This window comes from Mobula hypostoma, chromosome 5 (assembly GCF_963921235.1).
Source record: "Mobula hypostoma chromosome 5, sMobHyp1.1, whole genome shotgun sequence".
NCBI classification, from domain to species: Eukaryota; Metazoa; Chordata; class Chondrichthyes; order Myliobatiformes; family Myliobatidae; genus Mobula; species Mobula hypostoma.
Window position 1 is genome coordinate 170586067 of NC_086101.1, and position 20038 is coordinate 170606104.

Consider the following 20038-nt stretch of genomic DNA (forward strand, 5'->3'; position numbering starts at 1 on the left):
ATGGTAAAAGTCTTTCTGGCCCAACGGGCCCATGTAGCCCAGTGACACCCATGTGACCAATTAACCTACTAATCCGCACGATTTTGGATTGCAGGAGGAAACCCACACGGTCACCGTGAGAACATACAAACTCTTTCTGGACAGCGCCAGGTTATGTCTCTGGGCAACCTCCTGGGCCACGTGACGCTATCTTTTGCAGTAAGTATCTTCACTTTAATCCATTCACAATCCCAATTATATACTCTTTTCCCAGGATTCCCGCAGCATCTTTGCTCTTGCTAAAAAAAAACTGTTGTCAAACACTCCAGCATCGCCTTCTGCCTCCATGAGAGTGAAACTGGAGGCTTGAGTTCAAGTTCCCGTAGCTGGTATGTTTTTAACCCCATCACCCCTACTGGGTCGTAGGCCGCTGACTCAGTCCTGGGCCAGTATTTCAAATTGTCTCCAGGTGTAAAGCCACGATCCGTCCTCTCCCAGGCATGGGGTCTTTGGAGCTTCTGTTGGTTTCTCTAGCTCTGGTTTTTTTTTACGGGATGGGGTTACTAGTCCCATGCCCGACACTCCTCCTTTCACAGCCGGGCTTGGAACAATCTAGATTTTTAGGCACAAGGTGCACTCAAAGCCATTTGGAAATGGAAGTCCGCCAGTCTTGTTCAGTCCGTTGCTCTATTTTGTACCCACAAGACTGTTGTCTTGTATCTCCTCTCCTATTTCAGGGCAAGCAATAAACTTTGCGAGCAATAACCACATCCCACGAAGAAGTCAAAGAGTCAAAACAGGCATGCGGCAGAAATACCACAGCAACTGTAGTTTTGCATCGGGGATAAAGTTGCCAATAATGTATCATTTCTTAATGCATGCATTACTAAATGACAATAAAAGGGGACTACGTGTCTTCATAATCTAATCTAAAAAAAGTTCTGAATTCAGCATCTGCTGCTGAAATCTTCATAAATCTGGTCACGCCAAATGTCACCCCACCAAAAGAAAACGCTAGAATGAAGAGGTGTTAGAAACCCCTAGCTCTATTGGCTTGGAGATGGCGCAGAGATACCGGCCTATGGTTAAAGAGACGATCTGCACCCGCGGTTAGTAGCTCAAGGAGCCGTAAGGAAGCTACAGTTGCTGTAGGTGGGTTTCTATTTTAAGAAAAGTTCCCTCTATACTAGCAAGTCTGGCCATAGAATGCATTTCACATCCTTCCTCACCTCATTTTCAGATCAGATTGATATTTTGATCATTCAGATTCAGTTATCACAACTACATTTCAATTTAACAAACGGAGTTCTGTGGTTTGTTGGAATAAAAAAAATTCTCAGCAAATGAAACGAAAACTATGAACCCGCTCTCCTTAGCACGTTTATTATAATAAAACCAAAAGTTACTTTATCCCTCTAAGGGAGCAATATGTAACTCCCATTCTAGTTGACAATGCGTCCAGCGGAATGGTCGCAAGGTCGCGCTTTCACTCCGTGTGTGGCTCGACTCGCTGCTGTACTGACACGGGCACTGACTCACAGCCTGCTGAACAGGGAAGTGAAAACTGAAAATGAATTTCCGAGAAAACGATGCGGCCAATGAAAGTTTGCGAAAGACTTCCGCAGTCGGCGATCGGGTCCCGCCCAGGCGATGTTGTAAATTCTGAGGAACAAACACGAAAACAAATCGCAAGGGGGGAATTTCCAGTCTTCCGGCCGCTTCTTTTACTTTCGATCTAATTCTGCATCTGGCAGGACGGGGGACTTGTATTGCCTCTGGAGTGTTTTTTTTCCTCCATCAACGTGACCGTCCCGCTGTCATCCACTTTGGAAAAAAAAAGCCCAGGACTCATTTGGAAGTGGGGATTTGGAGGTAATGAGCGGGTTTTCGCAAAGATTCCGAATGCATTGAAGCCGATTTGAAAGAAAACAATAAGTACAGGATATATGGAAGAGTTTTGTGCCTTTTAAAAAAAACACGAGACGGCCCGCTGCAAAAGGAAAACGAAAAGTGTTTCCAACTTTTGCGCGAAGGGTTTGGTAGTTTTAGTTTCGCTTTTAGCAAAAACACTTCTGCAAAACAACTGATGTTAATTTAATTAATGAGGGACTTGGATCATAGCCGATCATGCAATATGTTTGCTAGATTTATATCTCCCTACAAATAACGCTAGCTTATATGGATAGCTTTCGGATTAAACTGGCACAATTTACGGTCATCAACTAAACTGGGCACAGTGCATCGTCGGTTTTTTTGAGATTGCATTACAACTGTAAAATTCCAAGAACTGATCATTGTCAGTTTTTTTACAGTATGTGGTTTGAAACATGGAGGGGCGAATTATACTTTCGGTTTATAGATTCTCAGTTTATAAAGACAGCTGATAGAAATAATCTGAAGAAAATATTAAGACATTGTAAACGGAGCCGCATCAAATGATAAAGCGAGAGGGAGTTCAGTGTGTAATATTTTACATAACACTACAACTGCGTCAAGATATATTTTTAGGACATTCCCTTGAACCTGCTTTAAATATAGAAATAGGATTGCCTTACAGTTTAAGTGTATAGATGGACAGATTCTAACAAAACAGTGATTCGGCTGCAGTAATATGTTTTGGAAGCTTTACTTTTGATTTGTTGTAATATGTTTTTAGTAAACTCACTTCCGCCTTCTGAGCTTCTCGAGATCTGGGTGCGCCATGGTCCAGGCTGCATTTTGATTGACACCTCCAACGACTAATGAGACGCTAGGATTATGATTGACATTTGTATTAGACAATGACATGGTACCATTCGCTAATTAATTGCTCTTACAGCCAATGAATGTGTTATGTAAATGCACAGTTCTGAGGTGACGTAGGTCGCGGTTGCGTTATATAATTCAGGAATTAGTTCCAGCAAAAAAGAATGTTCGCAAGGAGGTCGGTTGGGGAAATGACAGCATAGAAGGATATGTTATTTTTTTAAAATCTACATTCATGCCCTAAAGTGTTTGAAGTGTAGGTTAGACAGCAGTTAAGAGTACTGTACACACTGTGTTTCTCCATGTTAGAAAAGGATGAAGAACACTGAACAAAGTGCAAAGGATGAGAGCAGTTCTGACAGTCTGTAATTGTTAACGGAGGACGAGATGGCTGAGGCTGCAGACGGGAGGTGACTCAATGAGAAAGATGTAAGATGAATGAGCATTCACAAAAGGTCAAATCTCCAGTCCAAGTGGCTATCAATGTAAGCGAATAATTTATAAATCCAGCCTAGAGCTTGGTAGCAGCATCTTTATTTAGAGAATGCTGAGAACGTGCAGCACCATGCAGCATGGAACAGATGAGAAAAATGACTTTTAAAACGACAAGATGTAGGAGTGGAATTAGGACATTCGGCCCTTCGAGTCTGCTGCAGCATTCCATCATGGCTGAGAGTTGAATTTAAGTTAGAGTTGGAAAGTTACTTGGGAGTGAAAGCAACAGAGGTAGGATGAGAGCACAAACACCAGCAAACGTGTTGGTAAAATGTTTCTGCACTTCAAAATCTTGGGGAGTTTTAAGTGCGCAATATAAGATTTCCAGAAGGATTAAAAGAAAGAATGAAAACATGTTTTTCAAGGAGAATGGCTGTACGTAGGATGAAGATTTTCAAAGTCATGGAAAACACATATTGAAGGATTGGAGGACAAACAGATTAGGACTGTGTGCGTGAAGACAACCTAGCTGGTGGAATAATCTGTCCCTGTGGTGTAATGTGTGAGTAGGGGAATAATGTAGTGGGAATTGGAGGTTGGGGCAGAGCTGGAATTGGATCTTCCACTCAAGGTCAAAGCAAATTTATTATCAAAGTACCTATACAGTGTGCCCTCACATACTACCATGAGGTTTATTTTCTTGCAGGCATTTACAGGAAAATAAATAGAATAGAATTTTTGAAAAACTGTACATAAAGACTGACAGGCAACCAATGTTTAAAAGTGAACAAACAGTGTAATTAAAAATAAATGAATGAATCCAGAGAACATGAATTGTAGCAGCCTTGAAATTAGGTCTGTAGGTTGAATGCTGAGGTGAATGAGGTTATCCACGCTGGTTCAGGAGCCTGGCTGAAGAGTAATAACTGTTCCTGAACCTGGTGGTGTGGGACCTAAACCTCCTTCCTGATGGTGACAGTAAGAAGAGAGTATGACCTGGATGGCGGGGATCCTTGATGATGGATGTGGCAGTACTCTTTGTAAACAGGCTCAGTGATGGAGAGGGCTTTACCTGTGGTGGGCTGGGCTGTATCCACCACTGGTTGTTTCACCCCTATTTCAACAGAACCCTGGAGTTATAGAAAAGTGATTGCAAAGAGTCCTTTGCGACGTGAACCACAATGTTACACTCAAAATTAAGCAGACTCATTGAGCCATCATGCCAAAATATGATTTTTCCTGCCCTGCCACTTTGAATCATGTAATTATGACATAAGTATGAGCATATAAATAAACAACTGGAGCTTATGGATCGTGCTGGCCTCACACAGTTTATTACATTTTCAAGATTGAGCATTAGAGTTGCTCGTGATCTGTAGTTCATAACATGGTTTGAAAAGTTACCATTGTCTAGGTTCTTCAGGTGTAAATGTGAATCCTACCAATGCTATAAAATGCATAAAATACAGAGCAGAATCCAATAAAAGCTTAAATAAAATTGCTTCAAAAATATGAGGAAATATGACTTTTGAGTCCTAAAATTCCGGCATTGGTTTCACACCAAGGTTGAAGCAATGTAATCACAAAGTATTGCAGGTGCAAGGCTCGAGTCTAGGAATGAGTAAGTATAACAATTTTTTAGGGCAAAAGTATTGATAGACTGCAATAACAGGATCTTGTATTTATATAGCAGCATTGGAATGGTGCTTCATAGGTGTATCATCAAGAAAAATGTGGTCCTGAGCCATTTAAGGACATAATAGAAGAGCATAAGTTTTTAAAGAATATGGTAAACTGGGAAAGAGACTCAAAGGTTTAGGGAAGGTTTTTTAGATCTTGGGGTCTTACTAAAGAGCAGCTACTGAAAACGGAACAACACCTTATATTCTGTCTGGGTAGCCTCCAACCTGATGGCATGAACATTGACTTCTCTAACTTCCGCTAATGCCCCACCTCCCCCCGTACCCCATCCGTTATTTATTTATATACACACATTCTTTCTCTCTCTCTCCTTGTTCTCCCTCTGACTATACCCCTTGCCCATACTCTGGGTTTTTTTCCCCCTTCCCCCTTTTCCTTCTCCCTGGGCCTCCTGTCCCATGATCCTCTCATATCCCTTTTGCCTATCACCTGTCCAGCTCTTGGCTCCATCCCTTCCCCTCCTGTCCTCTCCTATCATTTTGGATCTCCCCCTCCCCCTCCAACTTCCAAATCCCTTACTAGCTCTTCCTTCAGTTAGTCCTGACGAAGGGTCTCGGCCCGAAACGTCGACTGTACCTCTTCCTAGAGATGCTGCCTGGCCTGCTGCATTCACCAGCAACTTTGATGTGCGTTGCCTGAATTTCCAGCATCTGCAGAATTCCTCGTGTTTACGTTTTGAAATCTGGAATGCCTGAGGAGCCAGAAATGGAGGCGTTGGGATACTCAGGTGATTATAAACAATGGACAGCTAAAAGCCTAGGGTTTAGGAGGACAGGGGTGAAGAGTGAACATGACTTGATGTGAGTTTGGACAAGAGCAGTAATTGGAATTACGGCTTTGGGAGCTACACACTGGTTGCTTATCAGTCTTTGTGTGTAGTTTTTCATTGATTCTATTGTATTTCTTTGTTCTACTTTGAACACCTACAAGAAAGTGAATCCCTGGGTAGTCAATGGCGATAATAAAATGACTTTGAATTTTAGGAAGTATTGTTGAAGGAGTGTTGATATATTAGAAATTTTTTAAAAAGTACTGTATTTGGTGGAAATCTAAAATTCATAAAAAATAGTAACTACAGGTCAGGCAGCATTTGTGGACAGAGAGACATGTAAGTCAAAGACTCTTCTTCGGAATTCTGGATCCTCCATGAATAGAACCAAGCAGGACTTGAATACTGGGCATCTGTTGAAACCATAGTGGGAGGTTGGCAGGACCATTCCCATTCCCCAGATCTACCACAAGGAAGCATTATTTCCCATGTTACTTCACAGGGACAGATATTCCGTTCATCAGGACCATGCTGTTGTCTTTAGTTACACACCCTATACTGTTAAGGAGGGTTGAAAGTTGGAGTTTGATCAGGATTATATCTAGAGTTAACAGAAGAATGAAAGAGAAGCAAGTAAGGAATAGCCAGCATTGTAATGATTGTGAAACAGATGTTAAATTCCCTTTAAAAAGGTGTTGAATCTAATACCTTTTCAGCAATCTACACTCATGGTAACAACAGATGGTTACCTTCACTTGCCCAATATAGGAGTTATCTGAGATAAATAACACTGGTGTTAGTAGTGGGAATGCTATTGGAATTGAAATCTGTTTCCATTTTGTCATCATGTTAGCAGGTACAATGTTTACTATATACCGGCCTTCAGTGCAGTCAGTCTGAAAATACCTGGTTTTCCATCTATCAGGCCATTTTCCTATATGCACTCTGTGCCCACTTTGTTAGGTACACTATGTAATGTAAATATATCATCAGCCAATTATGTGGCAGCAATTCAATGCATAAAAGCATGCAGACATGGTCAAGAGGTTCAGTTGTTGTTCAGGCCAAACATCAGAATGGGGAAGAAATATGATCTAAGTGTCTTTGACCCTGGCGTGATTTGTGGTGCCAGGCAGGTTGGTTTGAGTATCTCAGAAACTGCTGATCTCCTGGGATTTTCATGCACAACAGTCACTAGAGTTTACAGAGAATGATGTGATAAACAAACAAAAAAAGAACACACACACATCCAGGGAGCAGCAGTTCTGTGGGTGAAAACACCTTTGTTAATGAGAGGGGTCAGAGGAGAACAGCCAGACTGGTTCAAGCTGACAGGAAGGCAACAGTAACTCAAATAACCGCATGTTACAACAGCGGTGTGCAGAAGAGCATACACGAATGCACCACACATTGAAGAACCTTGAAGTGAATGGGCTACAGCAGCAAAAAAGCACAAGTGTACACTTAGTAGCCTCTTTATTAGGTACTGAAATGGCCACAGCAAAAACTATTGAAAATGATGTTGACTGCACCCACTTCATGAATATATTAAACTATTCTTTTAGAAAAATTCTAGCATACCTGAGATGTACAGAAGTGCTGGGTCATTGATTTTTTAAAATGTGATTAGGTCTCTGCTGTGGGCATTGTATACTTTTGGTGCACAGTATGTTTTTTAAAGCCTTTTTTGGCAAGGCTGAAGGTCATGGATACAGCTGGTGGCAGGCGGAAGGGTGTTAGAATCGGTGGCGAGGGTAGAAAGGAGCCAGTAATATCAATAGACACGCAGTCCTGATGCAGGGCTTTGACCTGAAACGTCGACAGTTATTTCCTCCTAAAGAGAATGCTTAACCCACTGAGTTCCTCTGGCAAATTGTCTCTTGCTCCAGCCTTATCGCTGTTGCTGAGGGATTGAGGAGGAGTTGGCAGAATGGGTGTAGTTGGGGTTGGAGGGGGGTGGTTGAACTACTGGGATCAGCTCTGGCTGAACAGTCGGGGGGGGGGGGGCGTGCTGACTTGTGTCTCAGACCTGGGAGCAGCAAAATAGATGTTATGCAGGAAAGGATAAGGGAAGTGAGGCTGTAATGGGTTTGGGGGAATTGGGACCAGAAGACTGGATGTTGAGTAAAAGGGACTGAATTGAGATCCGGACCAGTGGATTGGAGACTGCAACAGTGCAGATGGATCAGTTGGGCAGCAGGTTAGGGGCCAGGACTCAGGAAGTTTTTGGCATGGACAGTAGAGTAGAGAGAAGGTTTAATGCAATGCAGGAGGGAGTACTCAGACAGATTTAACTGAGTAATTAACTTACTTGGCTTGTGTTTACACCCAGAGGTATAATAATAAGGCTGAATTATCCCAAGCTGCCCAGTTATAGGCAAGAAAACGTGGTCCAGTTTTTCCTGTAATACCCTAAAAGGGGTGTATAATGTCCTCCCTGGGAAAATTGTGTTGGAGAATACAGATAATCCCTACCAACAACTTTCTGTCTGAACTTCTGATGTGACCCAAAAAAATGCATTTCAGGAGATGGGTCAGGGTTGATAAATATCAGCATTCTATATTTGAATTTACAGCAACTGATATTTAAAAGTGACTTATGCAAATGGCTACATTCTTAAATTAAAGTAACTCATGGCAATTATGAGTGACAGCATGTTTGGTGTTCATCAGGTTTTGCATGGAGGCTAGAAACTAATATAGACATGATGTTCTGCAGCTGAGAATTTGTAGATAAATGTTTTTTTCTTTATTTTATGTCATCTAAATATTAAGGTAAAAGTATAAGCCTGATTCAGATTTTGAACTGTTTCATGTAAAATATTACAGAAGCCTTGGAAACACTTCAAAAACATGTTCACTATAAAAGACGCATGCCTGTAGCACTGCTGCTTTTGCCTTGAGCATTGTGAAAAAAAAGTTCTGGCAATGCTGTGGATCCTGTTCTAAAACTTTAAAAAGTAGGGTAGCATTTATAATGCTTTTTTTTATTAGTTCACGGGTTGTGAATGTTACTGGCAAAGCTGGTATTTATGGTCCACCTGTAGTTGTCACTGAGCAATTAAGAACCAGCTCTTTTGTATGTCCATGCTTATATCAGGGCCCAGGCTGTCCAGGCTGGACGACGTCAGTGAAGGAGATGGGCTTTAATAGCAATCCATTGGTTTCATTGTTGTTGAAACTATTTTATTAAACATTCCGTGTTTGTTCAATTACTTTAAATCTATCTCTGATCATATTCAAACTTGTGTTTCTAGATTTGTTGTCAGACTTCGGGAAGCTAATCCAGAAATTTAAGTTGCTGTCAACTGAACCCAGCCTAGAGTGAGCTGAGAATTGCAAACTAAATGGCATGAAGCTTGCACTGGATCAGTCAGAAGACTGCCTCTTGCTTTTTGCTGTTTAGTCAGTTCAGCATATAATTTAACTTTAGTTCGTTTTAAATTCATTGCTTCCCTAAGTTTTACACTTGTTAAATGAAAGTATTTGTTTATTGATAAATATGTCCCCTACTACTTATGTTGGGTGTATGGTGGGGCATTGGGGAGGAGATAATTTTGCTGTTCATTTGACAGCAAACACCATTTATTGGATGCGTTTCTGTATAAATTACAGAGGATACTTTTTAACTGGAATAAATTTAGAATCTTTAAATGTGATTTGCATCTTTTTTAAAGACATAACTGCGCAGGAACAGGCCCTTCCAGCCCAACCGGTTCAGGCTGCCCAATTGCACCCACTAACCCGTATGGCCTTGAAATGTGGGAGAAAACCAGAGCCCCCAGAGGAAGCTCACATCGTCATGTGGAGGGGGGAGGAGAATGCAAGCCCCTTACAGGCAGTGGTGGGAATTGAACCTGGGTCACTGGTGCTGTAGTAGCTTTACGTTAACTGCTATGCTACCGTGCAGCCCCACTTGATAAAAAACAAGTAAATCATTCAAACAAATGATCCAGCCCATCTTTCCTTTTTGTTTTTAGTTCAATGGTTAACAATCACCTTGAACATACTTAACCACAGTGTTTATATTTGGGGTTTGAATTTTTTGGTGTTGACCAACATAAAAAAAGAAGTAAATTACGTACTTAGAGAAAATAGATTTTTTCATGTTTAAAATTCCACACCAGCCATAAATATTAGTCTTGGAGATTTTATGTTATGTTTTCGGCATACTATACTCAACTTCCAAAAGACATTTATAGACTACTGACCATTACTGTTCCTCAGTGATATGCAGAGGACTGCCATCTGCATAGTGTAAGAAGCTGGAGAAATAAAGGCATAAATGGAAATGGAGCCAGAAAGAAAATGTGTAAGCATTTATGTGGGGAAAAATTGATTGGAAGTCTGAATTAGTCTATATTCTGAAATTGGCATTTTGTAGAACCATATTGTACAAAGGCTACAGCTAAGAAGGAGGCCGTTCAGCCCATTGTAACAATGCTGCCTCTCTTCCAGAATAACTCACTATTTTGGTGGTTGCTGACAAGTCTGACAGTCAGATTTCAACGCACCTAACTAGTGTGTTGCCCATAAAGTTTTTTTAAGAAATCTGCTCACAGCTTCTGACAAAGCATGGATGTCATTAACAGAAACTAAATGAAAGGGAAGTGTGCAGATGAGAAATACGTTCATATATCATCATTTTTTTGTTGGGCATTGGTGCAGCTGGTAGTGGCACGTATGCACTGTTTGGCTGGCATTCCTACAACAGAACCAGAGTGAACCAGGACACCATCAAGAGTGCCCCGACCAGCTGCACCACCGTCTGACACAGGAGTTGCCAAGCATCTGATTGCAAGACCCTGCAATGGATTGTGAGCACTGCTGAGAGAATCATTGGGGTATCTCTCCCCCCACCACCACCAAATCTAGGACATACGTCAGAAACACTGTGTATGCAGGGCCCTCAGCAAGGACTCCTCCCATTTGTTTGACCACCTCTACTGTCAGGCAACAGTCAGTACAAGAACAAGGACTGCTTGGCTGGGTAACAGATTCTTCTCCCAGGCTGTGACCACCCAGTACACATCATTATGATGGTGCCAGTAGTCGTAGTCATACTTTATTGATCCCGGGGGAAATTGGTTTTCGTTACAGTTGCACCATAAATACTAAATAGTAATAGAACCATAAATAGTTAAATAGTAATATGTAAATTATGCCAGTAAATTATGAAATAAGTTCAGGACCAGCCTATTGGCTCAGGGTGTCTGACCCTCCAAGGGAGGAGTTGTAAAGTTTGATGGCCACAGGCAGGAATGACTTCCTATGACTCTCTGTGCTGCATCTCGGTGGAATGAGTCTCTGGCTGAATGTACTCCTGTGCCCAACCAGTCCATTATGTAGTGGGTGGGAGACATTGTCCAAGATGGCATGCAACTTAGACAGCATCCTCTTTTCAGACACCACCGTCAGAGAGTCCAGTTCCATCCCCACAACATCACTGGCCTTATGAATGAGTTTGTTGATTCTGTTGGTGTCTGCTACCCTCAGCCTGCTGCCCCAGCACACAACAGCAAACATGATAGCATTGGCCACCACAGACTTGTAAAACATCCTCAGCATTGTCCGGCAGATGTTAAAGGACCTCAGTCTCCTTAGGAAATAGAGACGGCTCTGACCCTTCTTGTAGACAGCCTCAGTGTTCTTAGACCAGTCCAGTTTGTTGTCAATTCGTATCCCCAGGTATCTGTAATCCTCCACCATGTCCACACTGAACCCCTGGATGGAAACAGGGGTCACCGGTACCTTAGCTCTCCTCAGGTCTACCACCAGCTCCTTAGTCTTTTTCACATTAAGCTGCAGATAATTCTGCTGACACCATGTGTAGCAGTAAGTACTACTACTAGTACGTCGGCTCAGGCCTAGGGGGCCAGCGTCGGGCATGATGACGGACTCTTCACTTCTCCCTCTCTCATCAGTGTGTTCAGTTCATCTACATTAGCCGCGCCGCTGTCTTCTAGGAGCGTGTTGACCATAGTCTTGGGAGGGCGCCCAGGGTTCATCCTCCCGTGCTTGGGCTCCCATATGATGACTAGGCTGGCAGGTAGCTCGGGGTGGCGTAGACAGTGCCCCGCTAGTTGCAGTCTTCTCGCCTCGATTTTAGTGGTGAGCATTGGTAGGTTGTTATAGAGCTCGACGTTCATTATGTGCTGTTGTCAACTCACGTCAAGAGCCATCCGGAGCATTCGTGTATAGCAACCACCTAGAGACTTTCGCATCGTCTTGCTAAAGACTGCTGTATATTTAACTGTATGTTATATATGCACTTTATGTCAACTTGGGAATACAGAATACTTGCCTTTATCTCTTAATGTTGTTCCTCTCCGCACGTTGTGGTGCATCAGGCAGTAATCTAGCTGTTTCTTTAGCGTTTGTCTGTTTTTTTACAAAGCTGGGTTGCTAGCTCAATGCTCAACCCAGCACGATGGGAAGCGCACAAGGAGCCAGCTGGATTTGAACCCGGGAAGACCGGTACCAATGCCACTCCACCACTGGCTGGCTTTATCTTTTAATATTGTTGTATTCATATTGTTTTATGTGCCGTATGTGCTATCTGTACTGTATATTGCACCTTGGTTCGAGAGGAACACTGTTTTGTTCAGCTGTATGTGGGGTGTATGGATGAATGACAATAAACTTGAGCTTGAAATTGAGTAATGTCCCCTGTGCACTGCCTTCTGAGCAAGGAATTACCAGGAGCTTTTACAATATGTTGCAAAATCTATGAATTAACAGAAATGGCAAAAGGAACAAAAGGCATACCATGGGAAGGAAGCTATAAGTGTTCCATTTATATAATATGTAGATAAGAATTAAATTGGAAGAATTATGCAATGAATGGTGTTAAAATAGTGCGAGAGTATAAACTTGTTTAACTTGCAATTTAGATCCTTTGGATCTAATCTCTTATAAACAGTTAATTTCATTTAACTCTGAGCATTCAAAGTCATGTCATGACAGCTGGTGAAGCAGACTCCAAAGTTTCTACGTATCTTAGCAGGTTTTGGTAATCGAGCAGGCGATTCTTTCCTCTCCCACAACCCTTTTCCCCTTCCCTCCCCAAAGAGTTGAACCATTTTTTCGCACTTCCTCTGTCATTTTGATAATGGTCTCGGTTATCATCTAATGTCTTTTTGTGATTCTTGTAATATTTCATTTGCTGATGGTTGTGCTTGTATGAAGTTAGATAGATTACCAGATGATGTGGAAGTGCTGCTGTGGTTAGATTACTGGACTTGTAATCTAAAAAGCTAAACTAAAGATCCAGAGACCAATGTTTGAAATGTTTGAATTACGTACGAGGGAGTCTGGGTTGGTGAGAGCACAGTAAAGTGCTGCTGAGGCCAAGTTTGGATCAACTGTGATCTTATTGATGGTAGACCAGGCTTAAGGGGCTGATTTGCCTATCCCTGTTTCATTTCTGTATGCTCTAGACAGGATTACATATTTTAGTTTAAATTTGGTAGTGAGACAAACAATATTCAAAGAAAAGGACACATCTAACAAGTCTTTCTGGAAGGTTAACATAAGTTCTATCTGCACAAACACACACAAATTAAAACCTGCAGCAAAAATATGAGGCAATACAGGATTTCCTACAAAGGCTGTGAATTGGGCCTCATTTTGTGCCAGGTATCAGATAATTTTCATGTAAAAGATGGTCAATAAATGGATTGGATTCTCAAATTCTAACCACTGTTGGCATTTCAACAGTTTTGAGGCCTGGAAGGGGTGGGTGTGCATTAATTACAGATGTCAAAGGCAAAAGTTCAAAAGGTGTTTTAAAAATAAATCATTAGAAGTATTTGGGACTGCATTATTTTAAATGTAGTTTAGGCAAGATTCAGGATGCTGCGGATGTTTAGAATGAGACAGAGGTTAAAATGCACCACTGGGCACAGGTCAGATCCACATGAGCGCGACCCTTCTTACACCACAGGGCCAGGCCGTTAGTGCATGCTGTGATGTTCAGGTGCTTGAGTTTGAAACCAAAATTCAAGTGTTGGAATGATAATATTTTAGATATAACTTTTAATAGTGAATATGGAGAATAAAATAATGCAGTAAATTAAATTGGGAGATTTGTAATTTTTAAGATTAGGTTAGCAACAGGAATGTTTTTTTTACTTTCTAGATGCTTTTGTTAAACAATGGTGGCAATCAGGTTTTCTTCAATAGAAACAAGGTTTGATTTTAATTCCTATGCTTTATTCCAGTATTTGACTCTCTCCACCGTTCTTCTTTCTTCCAGTGACTCTCCAGACCTTATACCCAGCCCCATATCTGACAGGAAGGCCACCCTTATCCCGTATGCCACCCTCGCCAAGACAGGTACTGCTCTGACTGTGTGGCCACTTATAATTAGCAGGTAAGGAAAATACCTCTCTTAGGTTGACTGTTAGCTTCTGTTAGGAGTTGTTTTTGAATGTGGAATATTTGCAGTTCATGGCTCTGGGTTGGATTAATGTAACAAATTAGGTGAGGTGTAATCTACTTAACATATTTGTTCGATCTCAGCTTCAAAAGGGCATTGTCCTAGTGCACCAGGAGCAATTCCACTTCCCACAAAGGATCTGCCAATTTAAAACATAGCTATGGCCTCTAGTTTGCTATGGTATCTGGTTTACTGAGGGTTAGACATTTTTTCATATGCATTTTGCTAGTTTTGAGTTGATTTGGAAATTCCTACCTAGCAGTGAGCGGGACCACATGGCATAAATGTTCTCCATCATTTGGTGATCCTTTGTAAAGTCAGCATGTGTGATTGTTGTGATATTTTCTGAAATGCTTATTTTGAGATTGTAATTGACACACTTTGTTGGAGCATTGTTTGGACGATGGCTTCTTTCATATAATCAGTGTAGTTGACTATTAAATGCAATCTAATATGACCGAGCATGTCATTCATTTCAAGGATATGGCTACCCAGATCCTGAAAAGCGAAGAGAAAACTAATTACATCATTTTATAAATAGCAAAAATCTGTGGCTTAATTGTTTTTCCCACTTATGCAAAAATGAATTATAACTGATTTGCAAGTGGCTCATGTAAACATCAGACACAAAGAAAATGCTACTATTTTCAACATTAACATCATTCTGCTTCAAGACTCAAACTATATCTTCCGTCTAACAATATAATTGAGATCACTGTTCTCTCTAAGCTGCAGAGGTGCGCACTGTGCAGTAACTGAAATGCTCCCGTGCACATAGCCTTTGTTGCCATGTAGTTGGAATGAAGACAGGCGAGAAAAGGTTTATGAAATGTGAAGGATTTTCTTTGTTGTACTGTATCTCAGTATACCCTTCAATTAATACATAAAATCCAATGCATATATTTTTTCAATTTTCATCCTAAGTATTCGTAGTATGAATATTACAAAAGACATTTAAAGTGGCACGTAAAAATTTCCTGCTCAGAGCAATGGTTGGTCCATGCAGCTGTAAAAACCTTAGAGGGAACAGTGCTTGGTATGTAACTTTGATGTTGTATTACTTGTCTTCTAACTAATATTGTGTCATTTCTTTCATGGTATTGCTTTATCAGCACTCATTATATACAGTGCCATGAAAAAGTATTCAGCTCCCAAACCTTTGTTCACATAAATGAGTATTACATCCGTGGATTTTGATCAATTTAACTGAGAATTTCTATTTATGAATCATATGCTCCTATATCTCACAGTAACACCCCAAAAAAAGGGAAAATTGTAAAGCATGTAAAACTAAAACTTCAAAACCTGAAATGTCAGCAATACAAAAGTATTCATCCCCCTTTGCTCATTTTTTTTTCTTCTCACAGCCAGTAGTCTTTTTGGATAAGTCTCTATTAGCTTTGCACAATGTGATGGAACTAGATTTGTCCATTTCTCCTTGCAAAATTGCTCAAACTCTGCCAAGTTAGTTAGGGAACGATGGAGGACAGCAGCCCTGAGGTCTTGCCAGAGATGTTCAATCGGGTTAAGGTCAGGACTCTGACTGGGCCACTCAAGGACATCAATTTTCTTCATTTGAAGCCACTCCATGGTTGCTCTGGCAGGGTGCTTTGGGTCATTGTCTTGCTGAAAGACAAACTTCCTTCCCTGTTTAAGCTTTCTGGAAGAGGCTAGCAGGTTTTTATCGAGGATCTCCCTGCATTTAGCAGCATTCATCCTTCCCATCAATCCTGACCAGATTTCTAGTTCCTGCTGCTGAAAAGCATCCCCGTAGCATGGTGCTACCTTCACCATACTTTTACAGCAGGGATGGTGTTACTTAGCTGATGCTCAGTATTAGATTTAAATCACATGTACTGCTTAGTGTTGAGGTCATAACATTTCACTTTAGTTTCATCCAACCACAAGAACTTTTTTCACATATTTATAGAATCTTCCAAGTGATGCTTTGCAAAATATTTACAGGCAAGGATATGCTTTTTTTAGTGGGCTCTCTTGAAAAAAAGAAGCATGTGATTCACAAGTAAAAATTCTTCGTTAAATTGACCAAAATCCCCTTGTTGTAATACTCAATTATGTGAACAAAGGGCTGGAGTTTGAAAACTTTTACAAGGCACTGTAGAGCCATAGAAGAGTACAGTATAGAAAAAGCCCCTTTGGCCCATCTAGTCCATGCTGAACTATTAATCTGCCAGATCCCTAAGACCTGCACCTGGATCTATCCCGCCATACCCCAACCATCCTTGCAACTATCCATATTTCTCCTAAGTATTGAAATCGAACCTACACCCACCATTTACACTGGCAGCTCATTCCACACTCTGAACACACTGTGAGTGAAGAAACTCCCCCTCTTAAACATTTCACCTTTCACCGTTAACCCATGACGACTAGTTCTAATCTCACTCAGTATCAGTGGAAAAAAGCCTGTACACTATCTATGCCCCTTAACATTTTATATACCTCCACCGAACCTCCCCTCATTCTCCTATGCTCGGAGGAATAATGTCCTATACTGTATTGAAAGAGATCAAGGCACCCTCAGAATATTTAACATTTTACGAGGATGATTTTTTTTGCTTATGTTATGTAATATTTATCAGGTTAAATTGTTTGAGCATTTGTAGGGCAGACTTTTGTATTAAAGATTTAAGAGCTTATCCTTATTTGTCACATGTGCATCAAAACATGCATTGTAGGCATCAACAGCGAACACTGTCTGAGGGCAGCTGGCAGAGGTCACCATGCTTCCAGTGCCAACACAGCATGCCCACAATGCCCTCACCAGTCTTTGAAATGTGGGAGGAAACTGGAGTGGAGCACCCAGTTGATACCCATGTAGTCACGGGGAGAATGTTCAGACTCCTTACAGATAGCGACAGATACTGTACCCCAATTTCCTCAGCTTCAAGTTCTTTGGTATACACGTCACTGAGGATCTCCCTTGGTCTGTACATACTGGCTGTGTGAAGTAAAAAAACGCAACAGCGCCTCTTTCACCTCAGACGGTTGAAGAAGTTCGGCAAGAGTCCCCGAATCCTAAGGACTTCCTGCAGGGGCACAGTTGAGAGTATCCTGACTGGCTGTATCACTGCCTGGTATGGGAACTATACTTCCCTCAATTGCAGGGCACTGCAGAGTGTGGTGTGGACAGTCCAGAACATCTGTGGATGTGAACTTCCCACTCATCATCATCAGGTGCCGTGCCCAGTTTGAGCTTTGATGGCCATGGCCCACACACTCCTGTTTTGGGTTATTGGTATTCACTTCCAGTTCTCTGGCTGCTGTCTCCATCATCATTTGTCTTTGTCTTCCTCTTACTTTCTTCCCTTCAGTCTTTCCCATAATTACCGTGCATTCTAAATCCTCTTTCCTAATCACGTCCAATGAAGTCACGTTGCCTTTTCATGATCTCATACATTATTTCTCTTTTTGTGTTTGCTCTGTTCATGACATCCTCGTTAGATATTCGTTTCGTCCATGATGTTCTTTGCATCCTCCTCAAAAACCGCATCTCTGCTAGTTCAATTCGTTTCCTCATGTTACTAGATATTGTCTAACATTCTGAGCCATATTACATAACTGGATAACATGAACTTTCCACTATTCAGGACATTTGCAGCAACAGATGCATAAAAAGGGCCCAGAGGATAATTGGGGACCCGGTCACCCCAACCATAAATTGTTCCTGTTGCTACCATCTGGGAAACGGTACTGCAGCATAAAAGCCAGGACCAACAGGCTCCAGGACAGCTTCTTCCACCAGGCCATCAGACTGATTAATTCATGCTGATACAATTGTATTTCTGAGCTATATTGACTGTTCTGTTGTGTATCTTACTGTACATACTATTTATTACAAATTACTATAATTTGTACGTTGCACATTCAGCTGGAGATGTAAAGATTTTTACTCCTCATGTATGTATGTGAAGGATGTGAGAAATGAAGTCAATTCAATGCTGTCAGTGATAGTTTGTGCTGTAGGTTCACCAGGTTAGAGGCTTGTTCTTAACTGTACTCCGGTCGTGTCTTGTCGGCTGTTGCTGTCAAGCCCCGTTTCTGAATCATGGTTACTTGGGCCAATGCCAGCAAGCAATAACAACGCTGAGCACTGATCATTCATAGCATCTGACACAAGGAGCTCAGTTTTACTTCCTCTCTGTTAAGCTGCATCAGTGTACAATGGCTGGTGTACCTCTGTGTAGTCACCATCAGAGATTTTCACAGTTGTTATTGAAATGTCGCATATCTTTGAATTCCATGAATTCCCAGCTTCCTCTTCTCTTGCGAAACATTGTTCTTTTTTTCCGGTTCTCACTCTGTGAATGAAGAAGTTGATCAATTAACCTTTGTTTGAAACTTAGTGACTATGTAGTCATTTGTTTGAGATTGTCACATTTGATCAGAGTAGAATGCTGCAAGGAAGCTTAAGTTAACCATGTATCTTAATCCATTTTATTGCCTATCTTGATTTGATTTGATTGATTGGTTGTCTGTCATACCCAAGGAGAACTTTCGAAGTGGAAAATCCAGTGCTCTGGGGTAGTTCCATTCTCGTTTATATTATGTAGTATATAGTAGTAATAACGATGTTTATAAAGACAAAACCCACAAAATGCTGGAGGAATTCAGCAGATCAGGCAGCATCTAGAGGAAGTGAATGAAGTTGACATTTCAGGCCGAGACCCGGAAAGGAGAGGGGAGGCAACCAGAATAAGAGGGCAGGGGGAGGGGAAGGTGTTGGGTGAAGGTGGATGGGGGAGTAGGAATGAAATAAGAACTGGAGGTGGTTGGTAGAAAAAGTAAATGATTTAGAAAGGATCGTTTGGAAAAGGATCATCAGATCTCTAGGATAGTTTTCCAGTAATCCTCTAAGTCTATAACAAGGAGATGTTGGTGTTGTTTGTTTAACACTTGGGCTTTCCCAACTTGGCTGTAACCACTTGCATGTGGTCTGTGGGATGATGGCATTGAAATATAAATACATTACATAATAAGTATGTGATTTATAGTTTTTTCTGTACATACTGCATCGGGCAAGCGAGCCCCTAAATGGGCAAGAGTGAAGGACTAGATATAAGAGGGAAGGATAAGAAGGTCCCTTCAGCTTAGGGGGAAAGAAAAGGTCTAAATAGGGTTGAGGTGGTTGCAAATACAAGATATATTTGACAATATAATGCTGGTTAATAAAGAAGTTATTAAAATCTAAATATCATGATTCATTCAAGAGGAATGGAATTAATAGCAGAATATTTTTGCAGAATTCCCTGAGATCACTTATTTACTTATAAAATAGAAGGAGGCTATTTGGCCCATCAAGCCCATGCCAGCCCCCCTGCAGAGGGATCAGTTAGTCTCATTCGGCCTCTCCTTATTTTCCTTGCATTCCTGCAACTTACTCTTTCTCACAGATGCATCAACTTTGGTTCTTTTACCAGCTGCTTTTATCATACCAACAGGTAATCTACAATAACCAATTAACCGACCATCTCAGATCACAATCTGATAGAATGCCATGTTGGCCATTGAGGTTATGCTGGTTTCAGACCAACTTTAGCAGTCTCATTTCCCCAGTTATTTACTCATATTTACAGTCACAGACAGATCCATCAACTCCTTCCTCTTTTCCATCCAGGCACCAACACAGTAGCCAGGGCAGCTTTGGAATGAGGGAGAAAATGGTTAAAACCCATGGAGTCAAAGGGAAAACATTGAGTCATAGATTTATACAGAATGGAAGCAGCCCCTGTGGCCCACCTCATTACATTTCACTGCATTATCTTCGTGGCAATGATTCTGCTTTATAGAATTGGTGGGGTTTAAAGTTACTAAAATCTTTAATAATTGTCCAAAGTTTGAAGATTAACCGTAGCCACTGACTGAGGTATATAAACTTCTTAAAGCAGTCAGAACAGGAAATACCTTCATAGAGCATGGTCATTTCTAATGATTCAGGCAATCCATGG

At 41.3% G+C, this 20038-nt stretch overlaps 1 protein-coding gene across 3 annotated transcripts in view; it reads left to right on the forward strand.

The window, feature by feature from the left end:
- The first annotated feature begins 1595 nt into the window (after positions 1-1595).
- irf2b (interferon regulatory factor 2b) overlaps positions 1596-20038 on the forward strand; it is a 69385-nt gene continuing 50942 nt past the window's right edge. Inside the window, exons 1-2 of one of the 3 annotated variants that reach the window (XM_063049409.1) lie at positions 1596-1851; positions 13887-14003. The gene's annotated coding sequence lies outside the window, so the exon portion shown is untranslated. Of the gene's footprint in view, positions 1852-2892; positions 3210-13886; positions 14004-20038 lie in introns of those variants that run through there. The other 2 variants (XM_063049410.1, XM_063049411.1) reach the window with 2 other exon arrangements.